Genomic DNA, 10,818 nt, shown 5'->3' on the forward strand with positions numbered 1-10,818 from the left:
CCCTGGCTGGCCCTGGTCTGGGCTTCCACTCAGGCATGGAAGAAGAGGCCTGTCCTTCCCTCCCTAGTGTAAATCTTCTCAGGGGTCTCTTTCTGGGTTTGTGACAGCCTAGTCTCAGCCAAGTGGTGGAGTAAATACTCCTTATTTGAGTTAGCAGGCAATACAGATTCTTCAGCTTATCATTCATTAGAGATTATAAAATATACATTTCAATCTTGCTCTCTGATATTATGACTAGACTAGAGATGGATGTGTGGGCGTGCATTTCACAATTCTCCTTTTCTCCAGACCTGAGTGGTAATTTGATTTGTATCTGGTATATATATAAGTGCCTATACCTAGTGCTGTTCTTAATGTCAGTTTGCCCACCTCTAGAAATACTTTTCTTCCAGGGTAACCAAGCTTATTGGAATATATATAAAAGAGTAAATAGACTCTAAAAGAGGGGTCAAGGAATTTTCTCAGGAAGAAAGGGAATGAACTTTGGCCTGATTTATTTTTATGTCTTTTCGATTTTCTTCTAGTTCCTTGGTTGTTGTATTCTGAAGAATGAAGTGATCAGATACATGAGGTATAGTTTAAGTGTTACTATACTTTTGAAAGCATAGTTAGGTCTATTTTCTCAATTGTTGACAAGGTCAAGGAAATAATACAATGTGTGTGTGAATTCTAAGGTCAGGTGGACCACATTTCATCGCAATTAAGAGTTACTGGAGTAAAGTTTGTGGGGTAGAAGACGACAGTTTCATCTATCTGTACCATCTAACACTGAAATGTAGTTGAAATTGAGTTGATCTCATGGTAGGCTTTCTGAAGGCAAAATGTTTCCTAAAGTTTCTATTCAGAAAAATAATTTTTTGCAACTGAATGGACTTAATGCTGTGAAAACATTAATTTTACATTTCTGGTCTTTACTCCTTATTTTAAGATATAAGTAGCATCTGTTCTATAATAAAATAAATCGAACTTTTTTTGCTATGGAAAAACTAATTCCATATATCTTAAGTGGTAGGTAGTTTCTCTTCTATAATAAAAAAGATATATTTTTGCATTTTTATTCAACTTGAAAAACAAGTATAAATCTTTAGAACTGATTCCAACACCAAAACACTTTTTAATGAAAAGTTGTCAATTGTGGTAGTTTACAAGGACACAATGCAGTAGTTAACAAGGGCACAACTGCAGGGGTCTTTATGTTCCAGCATATAAGCTTAGTTTGAGCATTCTTACTGTCATGTCACTGCTCTTCCCTGTAACCTTGATAGATCACCCCTATAAATATCTCTTGGGGTGAAAAGTAATTTAATCTGTGGATCTGTATATTACCTCCTCATGAACATCCTATCAATTGTGCCAGAGTGCTTTCATGATATGCACTGAACTGAAACCATCAAACCTATTTCATTGAGGATTGTTAGTTAGACCATAATCTTTGGTCTCAACTCTGTCATTAAATTTTGCTGAAAGGTTGTTCACTTATGCATGGAAAAAAAGCTAAGTTTGTGATTTGGTCTCAAAAGATCCTCTGCTTATAGGCCTGGGTGACTCCTGGGAACTTGAATATTCATTTTATCTTGAGGTTGACCCAATTAGAACCCAGATTATGATCCCATAAAATGGCAGAACTCTCACCACTTCCCAAATGATCTGGGAACTCAGAGCCAGGAGAACACAGCTCACCCTTTATCACCAGCACAGCGGATAACGCTGAAATGATCTCTGCTTGCCAGTTCTCTTCTAATTCATCACCAGTAAGCTTAGTTGAAAATTGTCTACAGCCCTCAGATATGGGTTTATTAAGAGGTGGTCTGAATAGGATACTGTGAAGCATAAATACGGACAGGCAATTCAAGACAACACGGTTAATAAATAACAAGATAATTTACATAATTTTCTTGATGCTTTTAATTAAATAGTCCTCAAGAGAGAGAGGCCTTGAGGCCTTATTGAAAGAGCCCAAGGCTCTTTTCCACTAACTAGTGTGTAATTTGGGGCCAACTGTTTAACCTCTCTGACCTTGGTTACTATGCTTGTTCAATGGGGATGATAGAAACTGCTCCATCTCAGGGATGTTAGGCTAAAATGTGATGATAAATGTGAATGTACTTTTCAAAGTAAAAAGGGCACTATATATACAACTGCTCAGTCTCAGAGAATTGCAAGTTAAATATACTTTTCCACTTAAACTGTATTTTTATGTATTATGTTGAGATATTATGGCCCAGAACGTAACTGTTTTATCAGCTGGTATGTGGGGTATGTATTTACGTTTTATAGAAATTATAGAGGGGAGGATGAAGTACTTTGGGTAGCTACTAAATCTTCACTATGTCTCTCTTAAGTGTTCTGATCCTGTTTATGTAAGCTTCTGGTAATCATTTGTGTAAGTTATGTTATAAATTACACTTTGTAACTCTGGCAAATATTTATTTTAGATACAAAATAGTTCAATTTTTTATGATGAAAAGACTAATTAATTCAACCACAAACATATCACTTAATCTTTAGTGGTAAAATTAGCTAGCTGTAAACCAAAACATTTGGTTTTATTGCATAAGGGTCCAACATTAAATTTAGCTTTAATATAAATGGCAAAATTGTAGTAATGATAATACCCTTATTCTTAAACTCTCTGTAAATTTGTTGTCTTTCACTACCAGTAGAGGGAGCCCTGGGAATTAGGTTGTGCCAAGATGGCTTTGATTCTTCTGTGCTTACACATTTAGCTCATAATAAAGAAATAAAAATCCATCACAGATTAATGGAAAGTCATCATTCTTGGATTAGGCTGTAGATTAGAATTTGATTTGACTACTGATTATAATGAGCTCTAATAGACTAGGAATATCTATAGCCTGCCTCTGCTCATCCTATCAAGGCATCAGTTACAAACTTCCACAATCTATCAAAATTCAGTAATGATATCACAATGCGCAACTTCACAGGACATCAGAAAGGATGCACTCTCAAAACATAATTTTATCAAATAGACTGCAACAGTATTATGAATTGCTCTCATTGACTACATAACGTCCACATGAGAACTGGAAAACACACATAGGATGTAATCAGTTTTTCCTCATTTAAACATATTTATTACTTTTTTTTTTTTTTTAGCAGTACGCGGGCCTCTCACTGTTGTGGCCTCTCCCGTTGCGGAGCACAGGCTCCGGACGCGCAGGCTCAGCGGCCATGGCTCACGGGCCCAGCCGCTCCGCGGCATGTGGGATCCTTCCAGACCGGGGCGCAAACCCGTGTCCCCTGCATCGGCAGGCGGACTCTCAACCACTGCACCACCAGGGAAGCCCTATTACTTTTAAAAATAGGAAATAGACCAAAGTAATCTGAATGGAAAACAAATGATGAAGTCCCAGCATTTATGATTCAACGAAAAGCTTATTTACAGCATCTCACTGAAAAATAAAAGTTTTTCCAAACTTCAAGTATAACCTATTTATCAGAGAGCATATTTGCATTGCTTTATTGCCCTTAATTAGATAAGAGTGCAATGCAATTGTATATTTTATGCACCTGTGATTAAACGAACCTGCTGAAAATTGAGATCGCAGTAACTGCATTTTAATATTACACAGAAACTCATTTTAATAATGGTATTTTAATATTGGCATAACTGCTAACCTAATATCAAGAAGTTTCTCTGCATCAAGACATTTACAAGCATGGGTCTTTGCCTTCAAGGAGCTTATCTATTACAGCCGGAAATCCAATAGTGATTCAATCCCTTTTTCATGCTAAGGAATTCACATTAGCAAACACTTACTGAGTACCCATTATGAGCCAGGCACGGTACTGAGTGCAGAGGTACAAATGTGAATAAGACAGCAATCAAGAGGCCAACACTAATGAACAAGTCAAAGTGGTACATACTGCAGTACAATAATAAAGGCAACACACTGCTGGGCTTTGAAATTATTGAAGGCAGGGAACTTATCTAAATCTTTGTAACCCCAATACCAAGCACAGTGTTTTTGCATATGGTTACCGTTCAACAAATATATATTGAATTCATTAATTAACAACATGTGAAGTGTTTTAGTAAAGCATCTTTTTGATAAATAAGTTACTTTAATATTTCCTACTACTTCCTCTTCCCATCACTCCAGTCGTTTTTCCCCTCATTCTCACAACTTAGGGGATAGCCATGCTTTCCTCTCATGTAGCACAGCGGTTGGGTCACATAATTGATGCTTGATTATTTGCTATTCCCCTGGCTTTTTTTTTTTTTTTTTTTTTTTTTTGTGGTATGAGTGGCTTTTTATTTGCTATTCTCTACCCTGTGATACCTTGGAATACGTGAGATGTATGTGATAATAATAACCCCCTTTCCCCCCAAAATCCCTACAACAATGACAGCAGTGATGGGCATTTGGCTTAGTACCACATATGCATTATCTCACTCGAGCCTTCAAATAACTCTCACTATTCCTATTTTTAGAGAAGATCTTATGCACAGAAAAATAATGTTTTTCAGGTCACAGGGCTGGTAACTGGTGGAGGTCAGATTTGAATCTAGGACTCTCTGACAATAGCCTTCCTGCTCTGAATAACTGCCCTATATTGTCTCTTTATTTAGATTGCTCAGAGGCAATTTGAATTAGTAGTGGAAATACTTTCTTGGAAGAGCTAGTATACTTCCTCTGAGAATACTACAAATAAATGGGTTTTAATGTATCAGATATATTTAAGTTTTTAAAATTATATTGTAAATACAGTAAAATACTTAGGTTACAGAAGCATAAATGAATCAATAACTGATAATGTTTTCTCAGCAACATTTTTCTTTTTTGGTTGTACTGTGCGGCTTGTAGGATCTTAGTTCCCCAACCAGGGATAGAACCCCAGCCCTCTGCAGTGAAAGCACCGAGTCCTAACCACTAGACCTCCATGGAATTCCCAACAAGTTTCTTTTAAAACTGAAGAACTAAGAGTTCGATTTCTGTAATAATCAAAACACCTTAAAATGTATCTTCACATGCTCACCAGACCCCAAAGGACTCTCCAGACCTGGCGCACAGCACAGCCTGCTGTGGAATGCTTTGCAGCTTTGTTTTCCCAGCTAGACTCATTAGCAGCGCCAGGTGGTAATAACTAGCCAACTGATTCCTACTAGTAAAAAAAATCTGCCTAAGGTCACCATGGACTCTTTCCCCCACTCTCTGCTTCATCTCTGGCCTGATACGCTTTTGAAAAATAAACTGTGCGGCTTGTAGGATCTTAGTTCCCCAACCAGGGATAGAACCCCAGCCCTCTGCAGTGAAAGCACCGAGTCCTAACTACTAGACCTCCATGGAATTCCCAACAAGTTTCTTTTAAAACTGAAGAACTAAGAGTTCGATTTCTGTAATAATCAAAACACCTTAAAATGTATCTTCACATGCTCACCAGACCCCGAAGGACTCCCCAGACCTGGACCACAGCACAGCCTGCTGTGGAATGCTTTGCAGCTTTGTTTTCCCAGCTAGACTCATTAGCAGCGCCAGGTGGTAATAACTAGCCAACTGATTCCTACTAGTAAAAAAAATCTGCCTAAGGTCACCATGGACTCTTTCCCCCACTCTCTGCTTCATCTCTGGCCTGATACGCTTTTGAAAAATAATTATTCATGGCAGGAAGTTGTCATACAACAGAGAACGATTGTGTGTCCTGGGATTATAGAGGCCCTCAGATCAAATACTTTTTATTGTGAAAAGAATACATTGAAAAACATGGTTTTCACCTGCATAGAATAGTGAAATCCATTTATGTTTTTTTTTCTTTCCTGTTTATTTCATCATTAAAGACCCAATAAAGGAAAGTATTTACCACTTGGGGAGAATGTTAGCACTGATGTTTAGCATTCAGCACAATCACATAGATTCCATAAACAGAAATAGCTCCAGCGTCCAACTGGAATAACAGAGGAGATATTTTAAAACCATCTTTTTTCACACATTATAAATTGTTACTCATGAGGTAGAAATATTCAATATGAAGTAGTATGTGAAAGCAGTAAGTACTTAGTTAATCATTCTCTAGGAGGATTTTTCAGTTACCTAAATTTTGTTCCTGCTTCATTTTTTTTTTTAATTTAAAAAAGGAAGATAAGGGGAAATAAATCAGAAGATATATTTAAAGCAACTTTCTGCTACCTTCCAAAGATTTGGTCAGCCAAACTCCTAGACTTGCAAGCACTATCCAACATAGTAGCCGCTAGCCACATGAGGCTGTCAAGTACTTGAGATATGACTAGTTCAAATTGAGACTTGCTAAAGTTTGAAATACATACTAGGTTTTTGGAAACTGAACGTGGATGAAAAAGACAGTATCTCAGTAATCATATTTTATATTGATTAAAGTCTGAGGCAGTGGGCTTGGCGGTCCGTGGATCTGTCTCTTGCTTCAACAGTATTTGGACAGAACAGGCCCAGGGACGCCCTATGCTCCAGCCTCCGACCACCCTCCAACCTTTTCCCAGTCGCAGCCTTCAGAACCAACCACTGAGATATCCTCGGCCACCGGGACCAGCCAACACCATTTTTTGAGCTTAGCACCTTATTACCAATCAACCATGAGCTCCCAGATTCGTCAGAATTATTCCACCGAGGTGGAGGTCACCGTCCACGGCCTCGTCAACCTGCATCTGCAGGCCTTCAACACCTACCTCTCTCTGGGCTCCTATTTCCACCGAGACGACGTGGCTCTGGAGAGCTTGGGCCACTTTTTCCACGAATTGGCCGAGGAGAAGCGCGAGGGTGCCCAGCCGTCTCTTGAAAATGCAAAGCCAGCAGGGCGGCTGTGCCCTCTTCCTGGACGTGCAAAAGCCGCCCCAAGATGAGTGGGGTAAAACCCAGGACTCTGTGGAAGCTGCCCGCCAGAGCCCCCGCTCTGTGACTTCTCGGAGAGCCGCGACCTGGCTGAGCGGGTGAAACTCCCTGAGAAGATGAGGACCACGTGACTCACCTCTGCAAGCTGGTTGGTCCCCAGGCTGGGCTGGGCGAGTTCTCTTCCAAACACTCACCCTCAAGCATGGCTAGGGCCTTCTGGAGCCCAGCTGTTACCAGCCTGGGTTCTTGGACTCTTTAATCAATAGAAATTGATAAGAGGCCAGAGGGGGAATTTAGTCAAGGCTTTACTGGGACTCGTGCTGCAGCATGAGGGAGCAAACGCAAGTAACAGGTGCCCTCGCTCGTTCCTGGGAATGGCGAGGGTGTGTTGCACTGGTCCCTTAAATGGGGTGAGGGTAGGGGTAGATTGGTGGGTGGGGCTGGAGGGGCGGCCTAGGTGGTCTGCCCATCCCTTGGTGCTGCTGTGAGTAGGGATCATGCCTAGTATCCTGCTTTTGCTCCCCACACCTCAGAAGTGTCATTTGGGTTTTGGCCTTTTTGTATCTCTTTGTTCATAATTTGCCTCAACTGTGCATGCAGGCAGTTATTTTTAGTTCCTTATAGTTTCTTTGTATTCTGTTGCTGGAGGAGACATTTGTCCAGGTGGAGGCACTCCAGTAAAGGGTCTCAGGTCCCAGCCTGTCCCACAGCGGCCTCTGAGGAGCCCTCTGGTGTCAGAGCTTCTGCCTGAAGCCCGTCCCTGCAGCCACTAGGCAGCTTTGTAACCGCCCTGGAGCCCTCTCCCAAGCCTTGGGCCAAATGGGAACAGTAAAGCTTTTTGCAGCCAAAAAAAAAAAGGCTGAAAATATTTTAGATATAAGTTCAATAAAACTGTATTATTAAAATAAATTTCACCTGTTTCTTGTTACTTTTTAAAAATGTGGTTACTAGAAGATTTAAAATTACCTATATAACTTGCATTATATTTCTATTGGACAACACTGTCCTGGGCTTTTACTTTGGGACATCATTGTTCCCAGTGAAACAACTGACAATTAATAACAGCCAGATCCTTAATCACAGAATTAAAACTTAATTCAAAACACTTCTGAATGGATGAATTGTATGGTATGTGAATCAAAGTTAAGAAAATTATCCTAAATAAATTAGAAAACTCCTTTCTAATTTGCATACTGCTGCATTATATGTCATGGTGAAAAATTAAAAACAACCCAAATGTCCAAATAGAGGAGTGACTAAATAATTAATGGCATAGTTTCATCATAGAATTCAGATATTAAAATGAAGAGTGTAGGCAAACTCTTGATAGAGTTTGTAATAATATGAGAAAATTCCTGTTTTCTATGATTAAATGGAAAAAAACCCCAATATATATTATTTGCATCAGACCATAACAGTTAAAAATGCCTAGAAAAAAAAAACTAGAGGGAAATACTAGCCCCAAAATATTAGTAATGTTTGGGCTGTGAAAATTTTTCCTCCTCACACTTTTCTTATTTTCCATATTTTCTATAATCATCAATTTTAAAATTGAGACTATTTTATTAAAAAACCCAAGAAATCCTAATTTTAAGCCCGTTTTTACATTTTAATTTCCAAGAAAGGAGAGTAGCATAATAGACTTTTACAAAATTTAAAAACTGAAGTTGGAACAAAGGTAGAATTTCTGTTTGAAATCTTCAATAAGCTTTCAGTTAACCAAAACATTAATTATCCCAGTAATTAAGTACCACTGTCCTCGTTATAGAAACATGAAGACTACTCTGTTGATTGAGACCATGTAACACAAATTCCACCAACTCTTTTCTTTTTTTTGGTAGTATTATTATTAAATGCACTTATTTTTTACTTTTATTGAGATGTAATTGACATATAGCACTGTATAAGGTTAAGGTGTACAGCATAATGATTTGACTTATATATAGTGAAATGATTATTACAATAAGTTTAGTTGACATCCATCGTCTCATACAGATTTAAAAAAACGAAAGAAATGTGTTTTTCCTTGTGATGAGAGCTGTCAGGAACTACTCTCTTAACAACTTTCCTATATATGATTACAACAGTGTTAACTGTAGTCATCATGTTGTACATTACATCCCTAGCACTTATTTATCTTATGACTGGAATTTTGACCACCTTCCTCCAATTCCACGTCTCCCCACCCTTTATCAACTATTTTCATTTTCTTGAAGCTTTCTTTTCTTCCCGTAGCTGAAGTCTGGAAAGAATAAAATTCCTTGCTCCTTCCCAAAGTGAACTTTTCTATGTTGCTCTCTTTCGGCTGCTAATTTGTCATACATTCACAAACATGTTCAAATCCCGCCCCCGCCTTTTCTAAAGAAGCCTTTCCTGGGCCTTGCATTTAGGCTTCCGCTTCAGGTTCTCCTCTCTCTCCTCCCCCTTGTTACCCACGACCTCCATTTTCTTTCCCACTTAGCAGTCTGGGTGGTATTTCTTTCCCACTTAGCAGCCTGGGTAGCTGTGACCCTAGTAAAAGAGCTCTCTGTAATATTTATTATCTGCTCTCACCAAGCCCTGTGACCTCTCTTTGCAGTCTGCAGTAGGATTCTAGACAACTAGCACTCCCCTGCCCCATTCAGGCTGCTGCCTCTGCCCTCATTGCCTTGTCATCTACTGCCCATTAAAGATTTACCCAACCTTCAGCCCCAGCTGGTAACCCACTTCCTGCCAGAGATTTCTCAGATTTTGGCAGGCAAAAATAATTCTCACTCAGTCCTATGTGAGTGGAGGGCACAGGCTGGGTCGCATTCACCTTGTTCCTACTCAGCAGAAAGTTTTCCACACAGTAGATACTGCTCGATACATGCTCACAGCGTTGGAGGGGCTGTAAAGACAAGGGATGCTGAGCTTTTGAATCTCCTCTTAGTGGTGTGCAGAGATTTTTCACAGCAGTTGGGGATTTCTGACTATCTCTAAAATAGAATTTTAGAGCTAAGAAAGAGCTGATCTAAATTTCTCACTTATAGATGATAAACCCAGTGCCCAGTGGCATTGAGGCCAGACACATAGTTGGTCTCCAACAGAACCAGAACTAAAATGCAGGCCATCTGGCTCCCAAGTCAAATCACTACTCATCTTTCCCTGCTTATCTTGTACTTTCTTTGTGTTGTTATTGTTGTCTTCGCTCATTTATAACCTTGTACGTGTTAGGCATTCCACAAATATTTGCCATACAGACCAAGATTTCATGATCCTCACAATAATGTGAGTGACGTAGACAGGAATAATGTTATAAGACCCATTTTACAGACAAGGAAACTGAGGCAAAGAATGGCTAAGAGGTAGTGCTTTTGGACAAGTTGTTTAAAAATCTCTCCAGGCCAGTGCTCTTCCCAGTCCATTCCATACTGGGGAAAGGAGATTCAGCAGAGTCCATGCTTAGTGGCAGGAGGTAACAAAGAAGTAGGTTTTGGGAAGGTGGGTCTTCATTTTGTAACGGACACACTTCTCCCTTTAATCTTCATAGTGTTGCCGTGGTCAAAGACATGGGTGGATTTTTCTGTGAACTGCTTCAGCTAACCGCCAAGGTCTCCTAGAAGTTGAGGGAAGCAGGGGAAAAAGGGAATAACTAGGAGTCTGACTCCCCCTTGTCGCCCTCCAATACTCAAAAGTGTCAATGTGTCCATGATGAATAGCTGAGGCTGCTCCACCTTCTTCTTCAGAGTTTCCTAAAGTTCCCAGAGGCAGCAGCTGCATCTCTCTCCTGCTCAGTTGAGAACTCCTTGTGGAGTTCCTACCTCAATGTTCTCCGATGAACTTCTGTTTATAGCATTTACAATAGAAACGAATGATGAAGTTCTCGATATTGAGGGTCCTTTAGAGGCATGTTTAATAAAGAATGGGCTCCAGAACCATTCTACTGTATTTTTTGTTTGTTTGTTTTTGCGGTACGCGGGCCTCTCACTGTTGTGGCCTCTCCCGTTGCGGAGCACAGGCTCCGGACGCGCAG

General features: G+C 39.8%; 1 pseudogene; it reads left to right on the plus strand.

Annotated features, from left to right (window-relative positions):
* The first annotated feature begins 6,568 nt into the window (after positions 1–6,568).
* LOC102988415 (ferritin light chain-like) lies at positions 6,569–6,926 on the plus strand (annotated as a pseudogene).
* The last annotated feature ends 3,892 nt before the right edge of the window (positions 6,927–10,818 follow it).

This window comes from Physeter macrocephalus, chromosome 2, assembly GCF_002837175.3.
Source record: "Physeter macrocephalus isolate SW-GA chromosome 2, ASM283717v5, whole genome shotgun sequence".
NCBI lineage: Eukaryota > Metazoa > Chordata > Mammalia > Artiodactyla > Physeteridae > Physeter > Physeter macrocephalus.